A 23052-nucleotide genomic window follows, 5' to 3' on the forward strand; every position below is an offset into this window, starting at 1 on the left:
GGGAAGAAAAATCCGCAGCATCCTTATAGGCTCGGCAGTGCTATGTTGGCTAGCACTATGCAAGAAAGAGACTTGGGGGTCATCATTGACCACAAGATGAACATGAGCCTGCAGTGCGATGCTGCATCTAGTAAAGTGACCAAAACGCTGGCTTGCATCCATAGATGCTTCTCAAGCAAATCCCGGGACATCATTCTCCCCTTGTACTCGGCCTTAGTGAGGCCGCAGCTGGAGTTCTGTGTCCAGTTTTGGGCTCCACAATTCAAAAAGGATGTGGAGAAGCTTGAGAGAGTCCAGAGAAGAGCCACGCGCATGATCAGAGGTCAGGGAAGCAGACCCTACGATGACAGGCTGAGAGTCCTGGGGCTCTTTAGCCTGGAAAAGCGCAGGCTCAGGGGTGATCTGATGGCCACCTATAAGGTTATCAGGGGTGATCACCAGTATCTGGGGGAACGTTTGTTCACCAGAGCGCCCCAAGGGATGACGACTAGGTCGAATGGTCATAAACTACTACAAGACCGTTTCAGGCTGGACATAAGGAAGAATTTCTTTACTGTCCGAGCCCCCAAGGTCTGGAACAGCCTGCCACCGGAGGTGGTTCAAGCGCCTACATTGAACACCTTCAAGAGCAAACTGGATGCTCATCTTGCTGGGATCCTATGACCCCAGCTGACTTCCTGCCCTTTGGGCAGGGGGCTGGACTCGATGATCTTCCGAGGTCCCTTCCAGCCCTAATGTCTATGAAATCTATGAAATCTATGAAATGACTCCGAGGTCCCTTTCCACAGTTGTGCTGCTTAGAATGGTCCCTCCCATACTATAGGAGTGCTAATGATTCTTCCTCCCCAGGTGCAACACGTGACACTTATCCTTGTTAAACTGCATCCTATTCTGTTCTACCCATGTCCCCAGCCTGTCCAAATCCACTTGGATTTGCTCCCTGCCCTCTAGTGTGTTTACCTCCCCCCATAGTTTTGTGTCATCAGCAAACTTGGACAGGGTGCTTACTACTCCCTCATCCAAGTCACTAATGAAAATATTGAATAGTACTGGTCCCAGGACAGAGCCTTAGGGGACTTCACTGCCTACATTTCTCTAGGTAGAAACCGACCCATCCACCACCACTCTCTGGGTGCATCCCGTAAGCTAATTTTCCACCCACCGGACTGTGTAACCAGTTGTCCTTATTCATCCCGAAGTGGTCCTAAGTTATCCTGCACCTTCTTTTTGCTGCCTATGTACTTAATGTACATTGCAGTCTTCTAGTTTATTTATAAGAATTGGGTGTGACACTGTGTCAAAGGGCTTTTTAAAGTCTAGGTAGACAACATTTACCTCTGTGCCCTCATCCAAGCATTTTGTGACCCTGTCATAAAATGAAACTAGGTTGGTCAGGCAGGATCTGCCTGCTATGAATCCATGCTGATTGCCCCTTAGCATTACTTTACCCGCTGGTCCCCTGCAAATGTGATCTTTAACTATTTTCTCAAAGGTTTTGTCAAGAATAGAGGTGAGGCTAACCAGCCTATAGTTACCTGGTTCCTCCTTCCTCCCCTTCTTGAAAATAGGGACTACATTGGCCCTTTTCCAATCCTTGGGGACTTGTCCCGAGTGCAACGAGTGGTCGAACGGTTGTGCCAGCGAGTCTGCTATGACACCAGCTAATTCCTTATGTACCCTAGGGTGAAGATCAACATCAGGGCCTGTTGACTTAAATATACTGAGCCCCTCCCGATGCCTCCTTACTAGGTTGGCATGAACCGTTGGTGGGTTGCTATCTATCCTGGGCTTGTCTAAAGTCCTAATGGGATGTGCATTCGTATTCTTATCTAGGAACACAGATGCAAAGAATTAATCTATAATCTCTGTTTTTGCCATCCTATCTGTTGCCAGTTGTCCTTGTTCATCCTGAAGTGGTCCTAAGTTATCCTGCACTTTCTTTTTGCTGCCTATGTACTTAAAAATGACTTTCTGTTATCCTTAACTTTTGCCACCAGCCTAAGTTCCATCTCCACTCAGAAGAGACACTCTTTGCGATTTTGAAATCCTAAAGCCAGTGGTTGGTGGTATACACCACAGCAGCTACTCAAACTGCTCAGTGTTTATACATTTGTTTTTTACAAGATTATCTATAGCTACTGTGGGGTCCAAACTGGTGTAATAAGATGGTGAATTGGAAAATGAGTTGTTATCTACCATGTTCTGCCTCTACACTATAGTTCTGTTAGGATGTATGATCCACCATTGTGCTATACAGGATGAGAGAGAAAGAGATTATGGTCATACTGCAGTGGCAAATATTGTCATCAAACATTCCAGTAGCATCAGGAGGAATAGTGAATGCAGTGATCAAGTACAGTAATGTACTGCTGCCCACAAATGTATCAGACCTGTAGATGGCAGAAGTGCCCAAGGGCTTGTAGCAGGTTCAGGGATTTTTGCTTAGCTCAACAGTCTTTAAATATAGTTCATAAAGGGGTGACTCACAGTCCCAGGGTCTCTTCCAGACCACAAGAAGGTGCTGTCACCTTGTGCTGCTCCCTCAGTGCCACAATGCAGTCTTCCTTTTTTCCTCTCTCTTGTGAGTTCGCTGTCCTGGTCCCAGGGCTTCTGACTCCAGCCTTGCAGCCCTGGGTCTTTTCCCAGACTCTGGGAGAGTCCTTGGCTCAGTGTTGTAGCACCAGCCACCAGCCAAGCACCTCTCCCTCTCTCCCAGTCTTCTCTGTCTCTCTGGGAGTCTCTAGCTTCCAACTCTCAGGTCTTGGCTGTCTGCCTGCCTCCCCAGCTTCCTTCCCTGGAAGACTTTTAGCTTCCTGTGCCCCAGCTAATTATCTGAGGCAGCTAGCTCAGTCTCTCAGGTAAAGCTACAATCAGCTATACTTCCTGCAGCTGAGCTGTAGGCCTTGCAGAGGGCTACAGCCCGAGATGTGCAGCCAGGGCAAGCCTCTGCCAACCAGTCTGCTACAGGGCTGTTCTTTGTCCTCCAATGCACAGGCACCTTCCTTTGTAATATCCACATCTTGGCATCTCTTCCTTGTCAACCTCAGCAAGCCAGTGCTCCCCACCTCTGTATCCAGGAGAAAGAGAAGGGAGGGAACTACTGCACAGGGCACCTGAGGTCACATACACTAGGTCAACTATTCTAGACAGTGATTGAGGCAAGGGCTTGAGACACACAGGTAATAATTAATGAGCAACATCCTTTTATCACTATGTTAAACTTAGTAAGGCTTTTTTCACTATGTAAAACTTAGTAAGTTTTTGCTTCTTCCCCTGTAGAGACACACTGAACAGTGTCCAACTGATTTATCTATACACACACCTGCTCCAGGTGGCAATCCAGCCACATCACTGGGCCCTCAGAGGATGTATGCCTTGTGCTGACACTCTGTGCAGGGGTGACTTTCATCAAACTGCAAAAAGTACCATGCATGGACTGCTTGTGGCTTTCAAAGGGTATGCCCACATTGCAAAATGCAGTTCTATGTAGAGATACCCAAACAAAATGTTTCTACCAAACTGGGGGGTCAAATCGAAGCAAAAGATGAGACTAGAAGGCATAATGCAACTACCACTACAGTAGAAACTACCACTTCCACTGTCATCTCAATTTAGAAAACACTGGTAAATGCAGACCTCATAATACCTAACCTGCAATTTCTCAGAGGATTCTAAATAGTTTTCTTGCATCTTGTCTTTGACCACAGCCATTAAGTATGCCTTTTTCAGGGAAGATGTTACCAACACCTCAGCAACCTAACATAGACACCGCAACATCTGCAAGATACTTGTAAACCTATTCTTAGCCTTCCATTTACTAGAGATGAGTTAATTACTATAAACTAGAACAGCAATAAATGCTTTACACTTCAAGCTAACACCATTAGTAGCTGTCATCTACATATCACAAGATGGGTTCCTGATATACCTATGGGTCAAATCCATGTGATACCACTGTAATCATAGATTCATAGATTCATAGATGTTAGGGTCGGAAGGGACCTCAATAGATCATCGAGTCCGACCCCCTGCATAAGCCGGAAAGAGTGCTGGGTCTAGATGACCCCAGCTAGATACTCATCTAACCTCCTCTTGAAGACCCCCAGGGTAGGGGAGAGCACAACCTCCCTTGGAAGCCCATTCCAGACCTTGGCCACTCAAACTGTGAAGAAGTTCTTCCTAATGTCCAGTCTAAATCTGGTCTCTGCTAGCTTGTGGCCATTATTTCTTGTAACCCCCGGGGGCGCCTTGCTGAATAAATACTCACCAATTCCCTTCTGTGCCCCCGTGATGAACTTATAGGCAGCCACAAGGTCGCCTCTCAACCTTCTCTTGCGGAGGCTGAAAAGGTCCAGTTTCTCTAGTCTCTCCTCGTAGGGCTTGGTCTGCTGGCCCTTGACCATACGAGTTGCCCTTCTCTGGACCCTCTCCAGGTTATCCGCATCCTTCTTGAAGTGTGGCGCCCAGAATTGCACGCAGTATTCCAACTGTGGTCTGACCAGCGCCCGATAGAGGGGAAGTATCACCTCCTTGGACCTATTCGTCATGCATCTGCTGATGCACGATAAAGTGCCATTGGCTTTTCTGATGGCTTCGTCACACTGCCGGCTCATGTTCATCTTGGAGTCCACTAGGACTCCAAGATCCCTTTCCACCTCTGTGCCACCCAGCAGGTCATTCCCTAGGCTGTAGGTGTGCTGGACATTTTTCCTCCCTAGGTGCAGCACTTTGCATTTCTCCTTGTTGAACTGCATCCTGTTGTTTTCTGCCCACTTGTCCAACCTATCCAGGTCTGCCTGCAGCTGTTCCCTGCCCTCCGGCGTGTCCACTTCTCCCCATAGCTTTGTGTCATCTGCAAACTTGGACAGAGTACATTTCACTCCCTCGTCCAAGTCACTGATGAAGACATTAAAGAGTATCGGTCCAAGGACCGAGCCCTGTGGGACCCCACTGCCCACACCCTTCCAGGTCGAGACAGACCCATCCACCACAACTCTTTGGGTGCGACCCTCTAGCCAATTCGCCACCCACCGGACTGTGTAGTCATCCACATCACAGCCTCTTAGCTTGTTCACCAGTATGGGGTGGGATACCGTATCAAAGGCCTTCCTGAAGTCTAAGTATACAACATCCACCCCTCCTCCTGTGTCCAGGCGTTTCGTAACCTGGTCATAGAAAGAGACTAGATTGGTCAGGCACGATCTGCCCGCCACAAACCCATGCTGGTTTCCCCTCAGCATAGTTTGTCCTGCCAGGCTCTCACAAATGTGAGCCTTGATAATTTTTTCAAAGACTTTACCAAGGATGGAAGTGAGACTGACCGGCCTATAGTTGCCCGGGTCCTCCTTCCTCCCTTTTTTGAAAATGGGGACCACGTTAGCCCTTTTCCAGTCCTCTGGGACTTGGTCCGTGCGCCATGAGCATTTGAATATTCCCGCCAGTGGCTCTGCAATGATGTCGGCCAGTGCCTTCAGCACCCTCGGATGGAGCCCATCCAGTGGCTCTGCAATGATGTCGGCCAGTGCCTTCAGCACCCTTGGATGGAGCCCATCAGTGGAGATACACTACGGTTTGAATTTGGTCCTTCCCAACCTTATTGAATTACCTGGCTTTCTGGATAGAGAGAAAAAAAATACTAGAAAAAACATTACTCAAAGCACTTACTTATGTGACTTGTCCCAGTAAAATCAATTCTCCAAAGAAGCAAATGGAAATTTTACTATTGCATTATCAGGTTCTTAGATGGGTTAAACAACAGAAAAGATATTATTATATACTAGTGAATTGCCCTTCAAGAATGATGGGGAGACGGCGAGGGAGAGGGAGGGATGGAGCACAGTGCGCCACCACCCTGCTCCGCCACTGCCTCTCAGGAGCAGGGGGCAGAAGCTTGAACACGGCCGACCCTGTGCCCCCACCCTGCCCTGCGCACCCCCCACCGCCCCATGCTGCCACCCCCCCACCCTCCGGTTCGGCCATCTGTCTGTGTGTCTGTGTGCACAGCACTTTAATTGGTTGTTTCAATAATCATTGTGATTGGCTGCTGAGATTACCAATCAGAGTGCTCCAAGAGTGTTACAGACAGACAAACAGATGGACTAAATCCTTTATATATATCGAATAAACTAGCTGAAGTACCCGTTTTTTGCCTGGGTTGTTATTTATGTAATTGCAGTGTTTATTTATTTTCAAAGAACTTAGTACAACATATTTAGGTCAAAAATATTGTTTATTATTAAAGAACATAGTACAGCACATTTAACATTTAATATTTAATATGGAGCAAAAAAAAAGGAGCAAGCGCCCATATAATAATGACAATTGAACTGAATTCACTGCATTCAGTACAGTGGTACCAATTTGTTATCTGAGAAATGAAGTAATCTCAGTCACTGGAAGCTCTGAAAAGGGTCAAGTGAAAAATAACCCACCTATAATTTTCTTCAGGTGGTATTCAGTGATTTTGGAAGGTTTAGAGTAGATAGGACCAGCCATTTTTGAGTTATAAGCGAACTTACAGACATACATACAGACATACACTTCATTTTATATATATAGGTTATAAAAGGTAGCCCCAATTATCAAACATCATGCAGGTCTCAATTTTATATTTCAATCAGGTTTCATGTCCCAGCAGTTTCAAATAAAGCACTTTTTTCCAAGCCATTGCCTTTGAATAAATATTAATGGGAAAGTCTATTGCTTTGTGCTAAAATATTGACACGTAACTCTCCAAAGTTGTAGCTGATCATGCAAAGCGTGATTCTGAAATGCACATCGTTAAATAACCAGAGGGTTGCTCATGAGAGCATTTTATCCTCTGGCCATTTAATCAGGGTGCATTGCCACCCGAGCTGCTAGTTTTTTGTGGGTCACTACCTCCTCGAATATTCTGTGTGCCCTCTCTTGTTTTCCTTTCATTGGATATGCAGGCTCTCAGACCTTCCTGCTAGGTTTCGCTTGGGAGGCCCAGGACCCCCTATTTTGCACATCCTAACAGGACCTTGATGGATGCTAATGTCTCTGCCTTTCATATCATTTTACTAGTGAAACCTTTGATCTGTCAGCAGTCTTTATATCAAGTAAGTCGTCTCATAAAACAGAGACTATGAGAAAAATATCCGTTGTGCTAACGTAAAGTGCCTCTGCAGTAAAAATGCAGCATTAAGGAGTTTGCTTTAACCTCTATCAGCCAGATGTGCTGTAATAGTAGAAAAGGGGAAGGAAGATTTTTTTTTTTAAAGACTCTGTTAAAAAAACAACTTCTAAAGCAACAAGTACTGTACACATTATGATTCAGAACAGCAAGGGACAGCTGGAGAAAGCCGATTGGCTACAGCCCAATGAAACAGAGGCTTCCTGTGACCAGCTGCTGTGCTGCAGCATGAATGACAAGGGTAATAATTGATTACTAACTGGCAGCTCAAAAAGAAGAAAGAATTAACAAGGATGATGAGGTGCTTTACAGCCTGGTAACTGTAAAACCAGTTGAACAATTAAGGGGGAAAAAAGGGTTTCCACTTGTTACCTTAGAGTTACAAGGACAGTGCTAGTTACCATAAATTGCATGACAAGCAAGCCAAAAGGGCAGGCCAGTAATTAACATGGGGTTTTCCCCACGCTCAGGTTCTGCAGAATGGTTTCTCAGGTTCACCAGTGACCAGCAAAAGCTAACAGAAACGCAGCCAGAAGTGCCACTGCTGGTGGTTGTCAAGGAATGGGCTCTAAGCCACCAGCCATAACATCATAACAGATCTGAAACCTACAGAGAAGGGTGCATTGGGGGAAACCAAATTCTCTGCTTTTCAATAGCCACTCAGCAGCAAACACACTGGTTCAGCACTGAGCATCAACTCACTTTGCATGGGTTTTTTTCGTTTCAACTGGCCCCTGTGTTTATTATCAAGTGCTTTGCAGGTGTCTTGTGATGACACGTTTCTAGCTCATGCCATGGGTCACACACAGCACTGAAAATACCAGTGTACAGAACAAGAGTTCTGCCCACTGACCACCAGTTTTCCTGCCTTTATTCATTCTCATTCATGCATCTTGGCCATAATATGGTCTGCCCTGAAAATTAATTTGATGGAGTAAGGATTGTTGCTTCCCAACTGCATATCCACTCCTTTACAATGGTTGGCAAGAAGGGGCAAAAAAAGATAGAAATAGATGGAGCCCTATCTTCCCTTCTGAATGCATCTTAACTTCAGCAGCAAGTTCTTCTGTGCTCCTTGTTCTCTGGCACCCAACAGCATCTCTGCCCAAGTTGCCAAAATTGCTAGTTTTGTGTGTACATGTTGCATTAGTTATAAGATACATTCTAGTTTACTCCCTCCCCAGACCCACCTGATCCATAGTAGAACCACCATGTGCTCCTCCTCTCCTACCTAATGCCATGATCTAGCCTTCCATGTATAATTCCACTGAAATAATTGGAACTCAGCAAATGGCATCATTTACCATAACACAAGCTGGCAGTATCTGCACAGACATATCAAAACTGTTTAGTAAAGCTTGAAGCTCCTTAATTCTATCCCACCTATCCCCAGAAGCCCCCTTCTACCCACTCCCTACAGACCAAATTCTACTGCCCTTCTGTTTCTCTTCACTAGAGGCAAGATGCTAATACCCTTCAACACTTTACATTGTACCTTATTCTAAAAGTAGTCCCCTTTAGAAGTTAATTAGATCAAGAAGGCTGTTTAAGGAGTAATGTACACCTCAATGAGTGCATCTACACGTTCATTAATGTGCAGTAGTTACTGTGCATTTAGTTTTGTACATGCTTAATGAAGTACTAACTAAATGCACAGTAACTCATGCGACTGCGCAGTAGGGCTGGCACAGTTTTTTTGTGATGCTTACTATGCTGTAGCCTAATAACACCACTCAGTAGCATGCTAGCATGGTTTTTGACTGGCTACTGCACAGTTGTTATTAGGCTATCATGCAGTAAGCATCTCATATAGAGGATATCTCACATAGAGGATGTGCCAAGACTGAGGATATCAGAATCTGGCCCTTTGGAAATAGCCATACTGCTTTAGGATTGTGGGATCATAAGAAAGTAGGGTTAGACGGGACCTCATGAGGTCATCTAGTCCATCCCCTGCTCAAGAAAGGAACATCTGACTAAACCATTCCAGCCAAATGTCTGTCTAATCTGCCCTTCACATTTCCAGGAATACAGATTCTACAACTTCTCTAGGTAGCTGTAATGAGGAGCAGGGGGTGTCCCCAGGCACCAGAAGAGATTGATGCCCCCCCACCCCTGTTTGGTTGGGGGGGGAGGGGGTCTACCCTTATCTCACCCACCATGCCTTTGATGTAAAATGAATATATGAAATGCAGGAGGCTGCCCCATTTGTGGCTCTGGTGCCTTGGGACAAATGCACAGCTCCAAACCATCCCTACACTGTGCCCCACGCCTTGCAGATGGCATCCTGTTCTATGTACTACTCCCCCAGCCCCTTACTGGGCCGAATTCAGCCTCTGGCCCACTCAGGCCATACTCATACTCTGGCCCCTCACTGAGCCATACACACACACACTTTAGGCCTCACTGGGTGTATACTCTCCTTGGGCAACAGGCCCCTTGCCGGACCATGGCCCTGGACCATCACTAGGCTTATACACTCCTCCTTAGGCCTCAGGCCCCACACAGTGGGCCTTGGCCTCTCCCTGAGCCTTTTGCCCCTCAGACCCTGCTCAGTGGGCTTTGGCCCCATAGTGCTTTTCTGTCCTTTTGTACTCCCCTATCCTTTTCCCTCCATAGGGTCATCCACAAGGCAGTGGGGGCTGAGGCCTTCCAGCATCCCAGCCTCACCTTCCCCTGAAGTGGCCCTTGTATGGCCTTTCCTGGAGACTGCTCTGCCACAGGCAGCCCCACTGCACTAACCAGCACCAGTAGGGTACAGTTTCAGGTCTTACCCAGGAGAAGTGGCAGGCCACCCTGCCCTGTCCTTCAGCTCTCCCCAGTTCTCCCTTGGGGCACACCTCTTCCCATCTGGGAGATTTTTCTCTTCTCAGGGTCCTGGTTCTCCTTCGGGCTTAACATGGCTCCTGTTCAGCCCAGTCCCTTGCAACAAAACTTTCAGGTGGCTTTACTCACCCCCTTCATATGAGTTAAGATAACTCTGGCTCCCACCTCTCACTGGTGGTCCCCTACTCTAGGGATCTTTGCCTGTCTAGGCCTGGCCCTGCTCTCTAGCCAGTTGGGGTGCCAGGCCCTCTACAGCACTGACCCGGCCCTTGCGGTGAGCACCTTTGCCTTTTGCACCCGCTCCCCCCTGGGCCTGGGCCCAACCTGGGTCAGTCGAGGTGGTGCAATGCCCCCCTGACCATCTACCCTCTCCCTCACTCTGGACCTCACTCTCAGAGCCATATACCCCTACACCGGTTCTGGGACCTCAAGACCCTCATGTTCTTCATCCTCAGCACTCTCCTGGTACCCTTTTTGCCTGGCACTGTTCCACTTGTGTCCCTGGCCTCTGAGCTCCATAGACCTATTCTAAGTCCTCTGATGGCCCCTTGCGCCAGCTGGGAAGGCTCCACTCTCTCCATGCCTGCAGGGTACTCTCAGGAGTCCTAGTCCACAGCCCCACTCTCTCCATCCCAGCCAGGCTAGGGACCCTCTCGGGTCTCCTGGAACCTCCTCCATCCCCAAGGGTTCCTACCCTTTCCTCCAGTTATTCCAGGAGCTACAGTCCTCAAGCTGTGTGTTGTAACTCCTTCCACTCCCCTGATGTAACTGCTAGACGGCAGCCCTCTACCTGAGATGGGGCCCTAACCCAGCCCAGCTCCTTTAGCCAGTTTCCTGCCTGACAGTAACATAAGGCTTTTTATTGGCACTATGTGCTTGCCTCTTAAGTAGTAGGCTGCTCTAATGAGGGCTAGCCTCACCTATCCAGCTCACTGACTAAACTTAAAATGGCAGACACTGTCAGTGCCCTGCCACCACAGCTTTTTCCAATGTTAACCACCCTTATAGTCAGAAAGTTCTTCCTTATCACCAACCTAAATTTTCTCTGCTGCAGTTTGAGGCCATTGTTCCAAGCCCTGTCCACCACATCAACAAAGAGAAATCTATCTCCATCTTCTCTATAATCACCTATCAGGTATTTAAAGACTGTGATCAAATCTCTCCTCCATCTTTCCTTCTCCATACTAAATAACTCTATCTCTATCAGCCTTTCCTCACCCAGGCCTCAAATTATTTTTGTTGCTTTCTGCTGGACACTTTTCAATCTATCCACATCCTTCTTGAAGTGTGGGGCCAAAAACTAGACTTTAAATGCAACTATCTGCTTTAAATGCAACTACTTGCAGTGTTACTCAAAGTGAGCAAGGATGGCAGGCTCAGCTTGATGACAGAGAATTGCCCCAAGAAGAAAGAATTGTCACGGTGGCAGCAAGGAAAGTGTTTACAATTTAAGGTCAGTTTGTACTGCCTTTGTTTATACTGAGATATACCTTGTCCACACATAGTACGATTGAAATACCTAATTCTATACAGCAGAACAAGATACTACAAGTTAGCCCAAAACAGCGAGTGGGAACAGTACATGGAAAACAACCTCCTTGGTCCACACTTTAAGGCTTCCCTAAAGACAGTAGATGGAATTTAACTATAAAATCTATGCCTCACCCCCTTACCCCCCCAAACCCCTCCCCAACAAAACCTGGATTTGGGGTGGGTTGGCAGGTCAGGGAATCTTTTACTATAATACACAAAAATGTGCTTGACTAATCTAAACCTTGTGCTGCATGCTTATACTGCTGTGGCAATTATAACTGAAAAAGAAACATGTCACCCAATATGGAAACACTTTTTTTTTTTTAGTTTGACATTTTTACATTTTTACTGACAAGGTAAAGCCCATGATTTAACCATTCTCCATTTCCCAAAACTGCTGAGTAGGGACTGGTCTCTCCCTCCACCTTTCTCAAAGGCCTGGCTATTAGAGAAGGAGGCCATGCAGAATTTGATGGCATTCCCTTGGTTTCTTATGTAGCACTGTAGAATTTTATATTATTTTTTTAGCCTTCCCAGAAGTTCTGGCATGTACATGGTGAATTATAACTGTCGGATTTTCAATGCCCTAGTGGCTAGAAATTGCCCTTGGAAAAGCAAAGCATTTGGCCACTCATATAAGAAAACTAAAATTACTTTCCAGTTATTGAAGTCCACGTTGCTTTCACACCTGCTTCCAAGGTTTTCAGTTCCATCAAGGAAAAATAAAGCAAGCAACTCTTCCTGTAGTTATTCCCTCCTTATTCCACGTTCTTACAAAGACACTCATTTCAGCTTTGTTTTCTTTTTCTCTATTGAGAATACTGAGTTCAGCTAGGACAGCGATTCTCAACCTTTCTAGGCTCAAAGCACCTCTTGTTAGACTCGAGGCACCCCTCAGAAAATGCCAGCTCTTAGCTTTCACTCATGTTTTGATTACAGAAAAATATTAGAGCAATTCTTCTGTTGCAAAGAACTCAGGAAGACCACAACAGGTCAGAATATTTTGGGCACTACAGATTACTACTTGAAATCTCTGGGTTTATTTTGTGAATAATGTGTAGGTATTTGCACACCTAACAGTACTAATATTGACTGGCACATGGTGGCACTCTTGAAAGAATCTCATGGCACCCCACAGTGCCACAACACCCTGGTTGAGAATCCCTAAACTAGGATATATAGCTATTTTCGAGCAGCATAAGGAAGAAAAAAGGACAGCGATCTTAATCCTACTCCAGTCAAAGCTGATGAGAGCTTTTCCTCTGACAGGGTACCAGCTCAGTGTATCAAATATTTTGCCCACAGTGCTGAGCAAATACATATCAAGTACAAGCATTCTGATCAAGGAAAAGACAAGGGGCAGCTGTTTCCTCCAGAAGAGGTATAAAGAAACAGCTACAAACCAGACAGAGAAAACAATCAGGTGGCCACACAAAAGATGGGAAACTGGAATCTGAGTGTTAGTACAGAGAGAATAAGAACGAATCCAAATCAGGAACTGAACCTATCGAGCCCATATTGAAATACAGAAGCGTTGAATTAACTGCACATTCCCACTCTCATCACATGTAGCAGGACAATCCCAAATGACTGGTGCAGGGACTTACAGGGGTTAGAAGAACACCATGATGGACCAGACAAGAATTCTTCAGGTAGACGCTCCAGAGAGTACTTGTGAATCTTGCTACAGTGTCATACTCTGAGAGGAGGCAGAGTAATAGCACATGCCACCTCAGGGGATTCCTGGAGGTGATGTAAGTAGAAACTGGAAATTTGGATGGGCTCCCAATGAACATAGATGAACATTTGACTAAAAAAGTTTGATGTTATAGAGAATGCTTTCTATCACAAATGATGTATAAGAATTAAAGTCTCAAATGCATTAGACATTTTTCTATACATTCCTTTAGCATGGTTTAAGTAGCTAACAAATAGATTCTAAGATATCTGCAGTAACTGTACTTTAAAAGAACTGAACAAGAAGAGGAAGACCATATCCAAACATTGTGGCACGATAACTTTGTCTTTGGCTAAAACCTGGTACATATTTTAATGGGACTCACCATATAAGGAGGACAGTTGAGAGTGAGGCTTTACAGAATTTCATAGTAAAACCTAGTAGAAATTCCAAAACACTTCCTTGCACTATTTCAACTGATCTCTTTTGGCTTCTGAAGCCCACTCTTGGTCTGTGCTAAAGGATCACTACAATCAGCAGACCCATATGCTCATTGTGTTACTGTTGTTCCATAATGTAACTGACAACTGGTATGAGATGAGATATTCACCTGGATCTACCACTAGGAAAGAGTCGGGTTAATATCTCTGTCACTTGGCTCTAAAAATGCCATAAATTCTCAGTCTCATAAAACATACTAATTCCTTCCTCTTCTACATATTTTTTTCTCTTTTCATCTTTGTATGCTAAACATATTATGATGCACTGTATATCTTGCCAACTTCAGAACTATTGTGTGACTTCCCCTCTTCTAGGAATTTAGACATTAACCATTAGTGATGCATGTGCACCATAGCAATCTTATTCTTGCATCCGTTAAGAAAAGGAGAACTAGTTAGAAATTAGTAACTTGTTCTTGATGAGGCCATAAAAATAGATTCTGAAAGTGACTTGAAAACACATGGTTACAGACTGCAACACTTGAAAATTCAAACCGAAAATAAAAATGCAGATATACTCATTGCTTGCAATCTAAGTGCATTCCAGGCAAGGTTAAAATTACTAAGCAAAACTGAAAGTAAACAGTTAAAAATACATCCTTTGCTAAACCTCTAGATATATGTTCTCATTTCTCTACTTCATCTACCCACATTCAGGGTTTCCCACTCCCTCACAACTACCCTTCTGAAAAAGAAAAAAAATCCCTTCTTTTTCTGTTAGTGCTAATATTATGGTAAAAGCTATAAAAGCTCAGAGATACAAGGGAAGCTGCTCTGAAAAGACAAATGCTTCTGTGGTGAAGGCATTGAATCGTGACTTACGAAGCCTGGGTTCAGTCCCAAGTACTCAAGGACTTCTGTTTCATTTTGGCCAAGTCACATTGAGCATTTATACACAGACCTTTTTGTGACATGACATGCTGGAGATCCACCGCTTTGGAGCAGACTGATGCAAACTGCCCTGTGTCATGTGCAGTTGTATAAGCAGCAAAATGTGTGTCAGCGTGCAGAAAATGGTGGTGGTGTGCTTTTGAACTAAAGCGCCCCAAATGTGTTTTAGTTCAAAAGCATGCTGCTGTCATTTTCTCAGCACTGAAGCGCATTTTGCTGCTTATACAACTTTTCAAAGCGCCAAGCACTGCGGAGCTTAAATGTGTAAAAGTGCCCTTGGGGCACAGACAGAATGACAATTTTCACCCGATCTGGCCACAGAAAGCGGTCTATAGCCATGACCAAACACAAATGCACAGCTGCAGACCACTTAAAATATGGCCTATCAGGTAAAAATCTGAACCCTCATTGCATGAGGAGTCAGATAAAGATGTTTCAAAACAGAGTGTCTTCTGTAACTTCTGCCTTCCAGTCTGCTGCTGTTTTCAGAATGGGAGGGAGGAAAGGGAGAAGAGAGAATTCATTCTGGGGGTTTTTAGCCCCCGCTGGAGGGTGGGGTGGACGTTTTGGAGCCCAGGGAGAAATCCCTGGAGCGGGGCTCTCCATGCCGGGGTTGTGAGGTGGGTGGAGTTGGACAGCAGCCTACCTGGGAGGGCAATGGTCTCTCCACAGGAGGCAGTGCTGACACCACTCAGCTGGATCCCAAGCGGTCTTTGATCCTGTGCATAAACTCCCTATCTGGTGCTGTAACTCTCTCAGCTCTATAGTGGTGTGTGCGGCCTCCCTCAAAGAGTAGCTGGCCATCCACAGACCTCATCCTTGGACCTTCACAGGGCATTCTTCAGCCTAGGCGGCTTATTCAAGTGCAGCAGTACAGTGGGTGCAAGCAGTCACTAACCATTCTAATGCCTCACATTGAGGGTCCCATTTGGTCCTCGTGTTTCCAGTGCTGTCGACGCATATGTCTCCAGCAATCTGCAAGTGTCCAGGAAACCATCCTGGATCCAACATCTCAGGCTCCATGACCAAGGCTCCCGCACACAAATAAGGAGTCTGCAGATAAGATAGACACCGAGGGACCTCTGGTGAGTCCTCTGTCCAGACTCAGTGCTGACTATTGCACAGAATGCCCATGTTCTGTCTCCCAGCTTGGAAAACCCAGATGACTGGGCTCCACCTCCCTGCCTTGGGAGCCAGGAGGGCTGGAAAACCCAAGCATCAGGGTCCAGACAGATGAGCCTTCTCTGGTTCTCTTGGAGGAGAGGGAGGGAGGGAATGGGGGGCGGGTTGCTAGGGAGAATTCCCATTTCCCACTGCACCTTACCTGCAGCAGTGTTTATTCATAGCTGCTTTCCCAAATGGCACCTGGAGGACTGCCAGCGAAAACATGTAGTTTCACCTGTTGGTTACACTTTGGCTGTGGGGATCGAAAAAATATTTCAATGTATATCAGGGTCTGTTTAGATGTGAGTTTGCGTCAGGTGGTTCTAGGGAAACATGCTGGTCTTTCTAAGGAAACCAATGCAACCTTGAAGGATGAGGCAGTCAGTTGTCAATTACCCAGATTTATGGCCCCATTCAAGTGTAACAGACTGATAAGCCCCCAACAACAGTAGGGTGTCCCGATGCTGGCACCTCTGCTTTCTTCCAGGCCAGTGGTGTGTCAGTTTTGGGGAGGGTGTTTGCAAGGCACCAGGGCAATGGGGAGCATCAATAAATCAGTATTGCTGCTCTTCCACCTGGACAATCCTTGAGTCAAGAGCATGCTGAATATCAGAATAGGCAACCCTATGAGCATACCCTAATTTACCAAGGAGTCACATTAGATCATTTCCTCACCTATAAAAATCACATTCAGAAGGTCAGCAGTAAAGTCACTGCACAGGTATCTGCCTTATGACATTTAGCCAGCATGACATGGTGTGCCAACTTCAAAGTGCTCAGAACCACTGCACTTGCAATGGTATATGCCCCAGCAGACTTCTGTGCTCCTGTACAGTCCAGAAGTTGTCACACTAAAAAGCCTGACATTGTACTTAACAGTGCACAGAGACTTATAACAGGCTGTACAACTTACACATGCAGATATATTCCTTGTACTCTAGGGCAGTAGACCAAGTGACATAAGAAGAAGAATGCAGTCTGCCTTCTAGAGCTAACTTGAAACCCTCAACTGCTGGCAGTCACTAACATAGGTGCAGGGCCCCAGAGAGAATGGGGGGAAGGGGGCAGCCCACCAGCCTATCAGGCTATGCCACTCCAGGCCCAGGTCCTGCTGAAAGGGGGGCACCACAGCTTCTGTGAGGATAGGCAGCCCCCTGGGCATGGGTCCAGGTTCCGGAACAGGCAATGCTCCTTGATCCAGGGCTAGAGGAACCCAGGACTAGAGACCCATGCCCTGGGGCCAGGGTGTGGGCACTTGAAGCCCTCCAGCTCTATTCATGTAGGGAGGGCTCCCAGTCTGCTTGGGTGAGAAGTTACTTGGCCAAGGCTTCACAGATTCAGACAGCTTGGTTGCTCCATGGTGCTGGGGACACCAATATCGGGGAGGGAGGAGAATCCAGGTATCTGGGACACACACGCACACACATGCACACATAGAAATACATGCACACAGACACACACACAGACATGCACACAGAACCCAGGCATCTGGGACACACACATACTTGGCAGGTGCAGGGTGCACTGGGTAGCCCTGCGCGGGACAGCCAGCTGGTGCTTGTGGCCATGAGGGCGCATGCCCATGACAAGCCACTGTCCAGGTCAGTGCCATGATATCCCTGCCAGCCAGTCGGGGTAGCTCGGCCATTCAGCTCCACTCTGGAGTCTTTGGCAGCCCAGGGAGACCTCAGGGCATGCCGGGAGGCATGTGAGAGTCCCCCCACCCCACACCTTTTGCCCTTGCCCTTGCAGGCAGGCTCCAAGCTCTTCCCCATCACCCCCAAGGGTTGCCATGTGTTCTGCTTTCTCCTGACCTAACTTTGGGCGCTTAGATTGAAGTTTGAAATTTAGAGCACTTCCACCATGGGCTTCTTGAATGCCTATACTTAGCCCATGTGACTAAGCAGGGAGGGAAACTCCTTCCTTGTTTCAGGCCAGACCCTCTGAGGTATTCAGAGCCCTTGAGTCCCAGCTGGCCCACAAGTTGTTAAAAAATGCGTATTACAGCATGTCAAAAGAAATAACATTTTACTGAATATATGATATCTCTCCTAGCATCTTAGTGCCTAACTAGTTCTTCCTAACAGACAACTTTTTTCATGGAATTAGAGAGAAGGCTTATGCTGTCATTTCTAGGTTCTTATTCTGTGACAGCAGTACTGCATAATAGCTATTTTCAAGGGGAAGAATGGAAAATAACATTATAGCGATATAATTTATGAAGTAAAATCAAAGCTAACTATTATAGAGAATAAGGTACTGCTATATTCTTGTCATGTCAATCTGGAATTATTCTGCTGAAGTTGATCATTTCAAATTTATACCACAGTACCTGGGAACCAAACATGCCCCAGACTTTCTATCTTGAAAATATAAGTGGGGCAAGTTGTTAATGGCTTCCAAATATAAAAGCTGGATTTTACCTATATACTTCTACTCCTATTCTAATGGAATAATTTTCTGTTGTTCTATAAATGGTGCATGCACTGCAAAAATGAACAGGGACAAACCCTCAACTGTGTAGGAAGTTGAAAGCTAACTAACTGGATTAGGTAGTAAATTTAAAATGAACAAAAGGAAGTCCTTTTTCACACAGCATATAATTAAAGTTTGGAATTCACTGCGACCAGGTGTTGTGGAAGTTGACAGTTTAGCCAGATTCAAAAAGGGACTGGACAAATTCTTGAAGGAAAAGTGCATCAGTAGCTATTCAGCATGGGAGCTAGGGATACAGCCTCTGAATGAGAACTTCTTAAACCTTAAATGCTGGAGGATGCAAGTGAGAAAGGAATAGTGGGAAAAACGCTGGTCATACCCAGTTCATTCTCCCTTTCAGCATCTGCCCTCTGGCACTGTGTGACACGGGATACTGGACAGGATGGACCTATGATCCAGTAAATGGAACTTCTTATATACTTATGTTCTTATGAACTGGCCAAAAATCAGCACAGCTCTTCTGAAGCCAATTAAGGTCCTCCAAGATATACCAGCTGAGCATCTGATCCACACACTTTACTGAATATGGAATAGTTTGGAGAGAGTGGACTAAACCAAGTATCTACTTGTATAAGTATTTTTTCACTTTCCTGGCTCAAAGTTGCTTTAAAAAACTTATAGGTAAGAATTATTTAACAAAGATTAACTGCTCTGAGAAAGCTGACAGTCCTTTCTACTCAAAATAGGGCAGCTGAGGTCTAACCAAGTTAACCCAGTCTGATCTTAAAGTGGGGGTAAACGCTATGGTCCCTGTTCTCAAGAAGCTGTGGCTTTGAATGACTCATCTTATTAACTCTTGTCCTTGCTAAACCTAATATGATTCAGTGCATCATTTAAAGAAAATCTCCCTTAAAAAACATAACTTCTCATTTTACAGCTAGCATATTTTAGTCCTTCATATTGCAAGGGGCCTAGTTTGTTACAGAGAGTGTTGTCAGTGAGTGTTGTCAGCATGAATCATACTCAAGAGCTATGGGGTCCACTGCTAACTCTGCCATAGCCTGACCCAAAAACAAAAGTAATCAACAAACTGAGTCCCCCAGATAGCTGCAGGCTTTGCATCAGACCCAAAATGACTTTCTAAATGACATCCAATGATTTGGATGTCTTTGGCCAAGTCTTATGCTTCCGTAGAGGTCATGAGGTGGACAGCAGCATATCACCAATCAGGGTTACTTGAAAAAGTGAATGAGATGAGCTGCATGCTGACATGCCAATAGCAGTAAGTTCTGGGGTCAGATCCATAGTGATTACCAGAGTGAGTAATGCCTTTGAAATCAGACTACCTAAATGGTAAGCATGCAACCCAGCAATAACATTAAACTGTATTAGGTCTTTTGGCCATGGGAGCCATAGCCCAGGAACCCTTAGAGCCAAAGGTTGCTCTAGTCTAAGCCCAAATTCAGGGACCAGGTGTGACAGGCCCAGCCTCCAAAATAAGTCTGAGTAGACTCTGAAGCTGTGTCCAGACAAATGCAGTTGTGGAGCTGCAGACCTGTGTGTGGCACCAAACGCTGCACATTCAGGCGTTTCCCACACTGCTACCTTGCAGCATGGGGGGAAGGGGTTGACCCCAGGAGATTTGAGGATCAAAAAATCAATGCGGAAAAAAAGTGGGATGGTGCACACAGCTACAGTGCACACTGCCCAAAACTGGACCCTGGGCTGCCAGAGCCATGCTCCGACTGCCAGCCAGGCTCCAAACTGCAGGAGTGCTGCACCTGCAGCTTCTCCAGCCCCCAGGACACCAGGTAAGGATGCTGGGGTCAGCATAATTGCTGACCCTGGCCTCCCCTACTTCACCCAGAGTAACCTGCTGCACAGGCATTCCCCGGAAAACCAAATGTCCATGCTCGCCTGGACACGGCCTGCATCATGTTTTCTTATCATAGAAAATTAGGGTTGGAGGGGACTTCAGGAGGTCATCTAGTCCAATCCCCAGAAAATTTAGACTGAAGATCACTTGCCCACACCCAGACTTAAACTCCCATGCTTACTGTTACCAGCTTAATGCTCAGACCCTTCAGCCAAAGAACAGGCCCATATTAGTAATGGTCCTCTTGAGGTCTAGAATACTGCATTTGATTGAGATGCAGGAAACCAAGGATCTATTTTACCTCTGTCACTGGCTTCCCAGGTGGCCTTGAACAAGTAACTTCACCTAACTGTGCCACACTGTCCCCATCTTTAAAATGGGGGTAGCAATACTGATGTCCTTTGGAAAACATCTTGAGATCTATGCATGAAGAGCGCTCAGTAACAACTAAGTATTATTACTATGGAACGCCCCATACTGCCTGTTCCCCCAATTATTCATGTGCGAGGGGGACCATGTAGGGCTATTTGTTGAGAATCCCCTCCTAAGTCCCAGTCCTTTACCATAATGGGAACAGAATAAAGTGGCTAGGTCAGAGTTTAAACCAGGACTTTAATATGTAAAACCATGGCAGCAGGGATATGTTTAACTTGCACCAGTTCAGGGACTGAATAGAGAAAGAACAAAATAAAGACATCAAGTTTCTACTCTGATGGCTGGAAAAGAGAAGAGAGATAGAGGCCTGGGAAAGCACAGAGAATGGAAAATGCCAGGGTGGTATAATGTTTTAAATAGTGACAGAGAATGATATGGGCAAAAAAGGGGGTTTCCCTCATAATGGGAAAACCACAGAGAAATCTCACAACTATAGTAGCAGTGAGAAACAAGCCCTGGCCTCTACTCCACCACCTCCGCACACTTTAAAACCTACAGTCAGAAGAAAATCTTCTGCTATCCAAAGACAGTAACATGTGCGGTCATGGTGAATAATGACAGCTTCAAATAGACTCTGGTGTCTTACTAACATGTACATGAAATACTATTTGCCTGCTACCCAGTGCCATCCTTGATTTCCCTACCTTCTCTGCAGTCCCTGAGTAGCTCCTATCACCTGGCTCCTGCATCTTCCACTACCCAGGACTAAGGGATTCCCTACGCAGCTTGACCCCCGGGGGAGTCTCTGTCTAGCAGTAACATTGCATTCTCCATTACCCCTGGGGTCCATGGCCCATCTCTCCTTCCATGTATAAAACATGGACAACAATACAAAGTCTTTTAATAAGGAAATAATTGTAAAGTCCTGTCATAATTCTGGACAGAAAGCGGTCTCTAAGTACAAGTTTATAGAGGTTGTTCTCTGCAAAAGAAGAGTGTTTTGAGTACAAAGTGTTGAGGTAGTGCAGCAAATACAATGTTACATCAGGTATAATCAAGCTGCTGTGTGTCAGGACAAAACACAGTTGGAAGTAGGGGCAACAGGAGGTATATTCATAGATTCATAGATTGTAAGGCCAGAAGGGACTTCGGAAGATCATCAGGTCCAGCACCCTGCGCCAAGCAGGAAAGAGAACTGGGGGTCAGGTGACCCCAGTGAGGTGACTGTCTAGTCTCCTCTTGAAGATTTCCAGGGTAGGTGACTGCACCACCTCTGGAGGGAGCTTGTTCCACAGTCTGGACACCCTGACTGTGAAGAAGTTTTTCCTAATGTTGAGCCTGAATCGATCTTCCAGGAGTTTGTGGCTATTACTCTTGGTTTTCCCTTCAGGTGCCCTGGTGAACACTTGCTCACTGAGCCCTTGATGTACTCCCCTAGTGTAGTGGTAAGCTGCTACCAGGTCCCCTCTCAGCCTTCTTTTCCTCAGGCTGAAGAGTCCCAGATCCTTCAGCCTTTCCTTGTATGGCTTGCCTTTTAAGACTCTGGTCATACGGGTGGCTCTTCTTTGGACTCTCTCAAGCTTGTCCATATCCTTATTAAAGCGTGATGCCCAGAACTGGACACTACTCCAGCTGCAGTCTCACCAGTGCTGCGTAGAGCAGAAGAATCACCTTAGTTTTGCTGGAGATGCATCGATTGATTCATGCAAGAGTATTATTTGCCCTACTGGCTACAGCATCACACTGCCAGCTCATATTCATAGTGTGGTCTATTATTACCCCCGAGTCCCTTTCATTCGTGGTGCTAGTCAGTTTGGCGTCACCAAGCCTGTAGGTGTGTAGAGGGTTGCTCATCCCGAGGTGGAGCACTTTACATTTCTCAATGTTTAACTTCATCTGGTTCCAATCTGCCCTACTTGCTAGCCTGTCTAGGTCTGCCTGTAACTGTAGCCTATCTTCAAATGTGACCATGCCCCCCCATAACTTTGTGTCATCCGGAAAATTGGCCAGTGAGCTCTTCACTCCCACATCCAAATCGTTAATAAAGGTATTGAAAAGTACTAGACCAAGCACCGATCCCTGCGGGACACCACTGCCCACTTCTCGCCAGGATGACACAGATCCGTTCACTCTCTGGGTCCTATCCTGCAGCCAGTTTCTCACCCACCTGACTGTCTCAGAGTTAAGCCCACAATCCTCCAATTTTCTCGCAAGGACATTGTGGGAAACTAGATCAAAGACCTTCTAGAAGTCCAGGTATACAATGTCAACCTGCTCTCTCATGTTCAGGTGGCGAGTTACCTGGTCATAGAAGGAGATGAGGTTGGTAAGGCAAGATCTGCCCGCAACAAAGCCATGCTGGCTGTCATTAGAATCTTACCTTCTGCAAGCTTATCACAGATAGACTCCTTGATGAACTTTTCTAGGATTTTCCTTAGGATGGAAGTTAGGCTGACTGGCCTATAGTTACCCGAGTCCTCCCTCCTGCCCTTCTTGTGGATGGGCACAACATTGGCCCTCTTCGAGTTCTCAGGGACTTCTCCAGAGTGCCACAAGTTGTGGAAGAGTTTTGCCAGGGGTTCCGTAATGACCGGCCAGCTCCTTCAGCACTCTTGGA

General features: G+C 46.0%; 1 long non-coding RNA gene across 1 annotated transcript in view; it reads right to left on the reverse strand.

The window, feature by feature from the left end:
* Positions 1-6210: 6210 nt before the first annotated feature.
* The window catches only part of LOC109281893 (uncharacterized), a 93271-nt gene continuing 76429 nt past the window's right edge, over positions 6211-23052 (reverse strand). The window contains exons 4-5 of the long non-coding RNA XR_002088677.2: positions 15909-16001; positions 6211-15637 (exon numbers count right to left, since the gene is read on the reverse strand). This is a non-coding gene — a long non-coding RNA (uncharacterized LOC109281893). The remainder of the gene's footprint in view (positions 15638-15908; positions 16002-23052) is intronic.

The sequence above is a fragment of the Alligator mississippiensis genome, chromosome 4, assembly GCF_030867095.1.
Source record: "Alligator mississippiensis isolate rAllMis1 chromosome 4, rAllMis1, whole genome shotgun sequence".
Classification (NCBI taxonomy): Eukaryota; Metazoa; Chordata; order Crocodylia; family Alligatoridae; genus Alligator; species Alligator mississippiensis.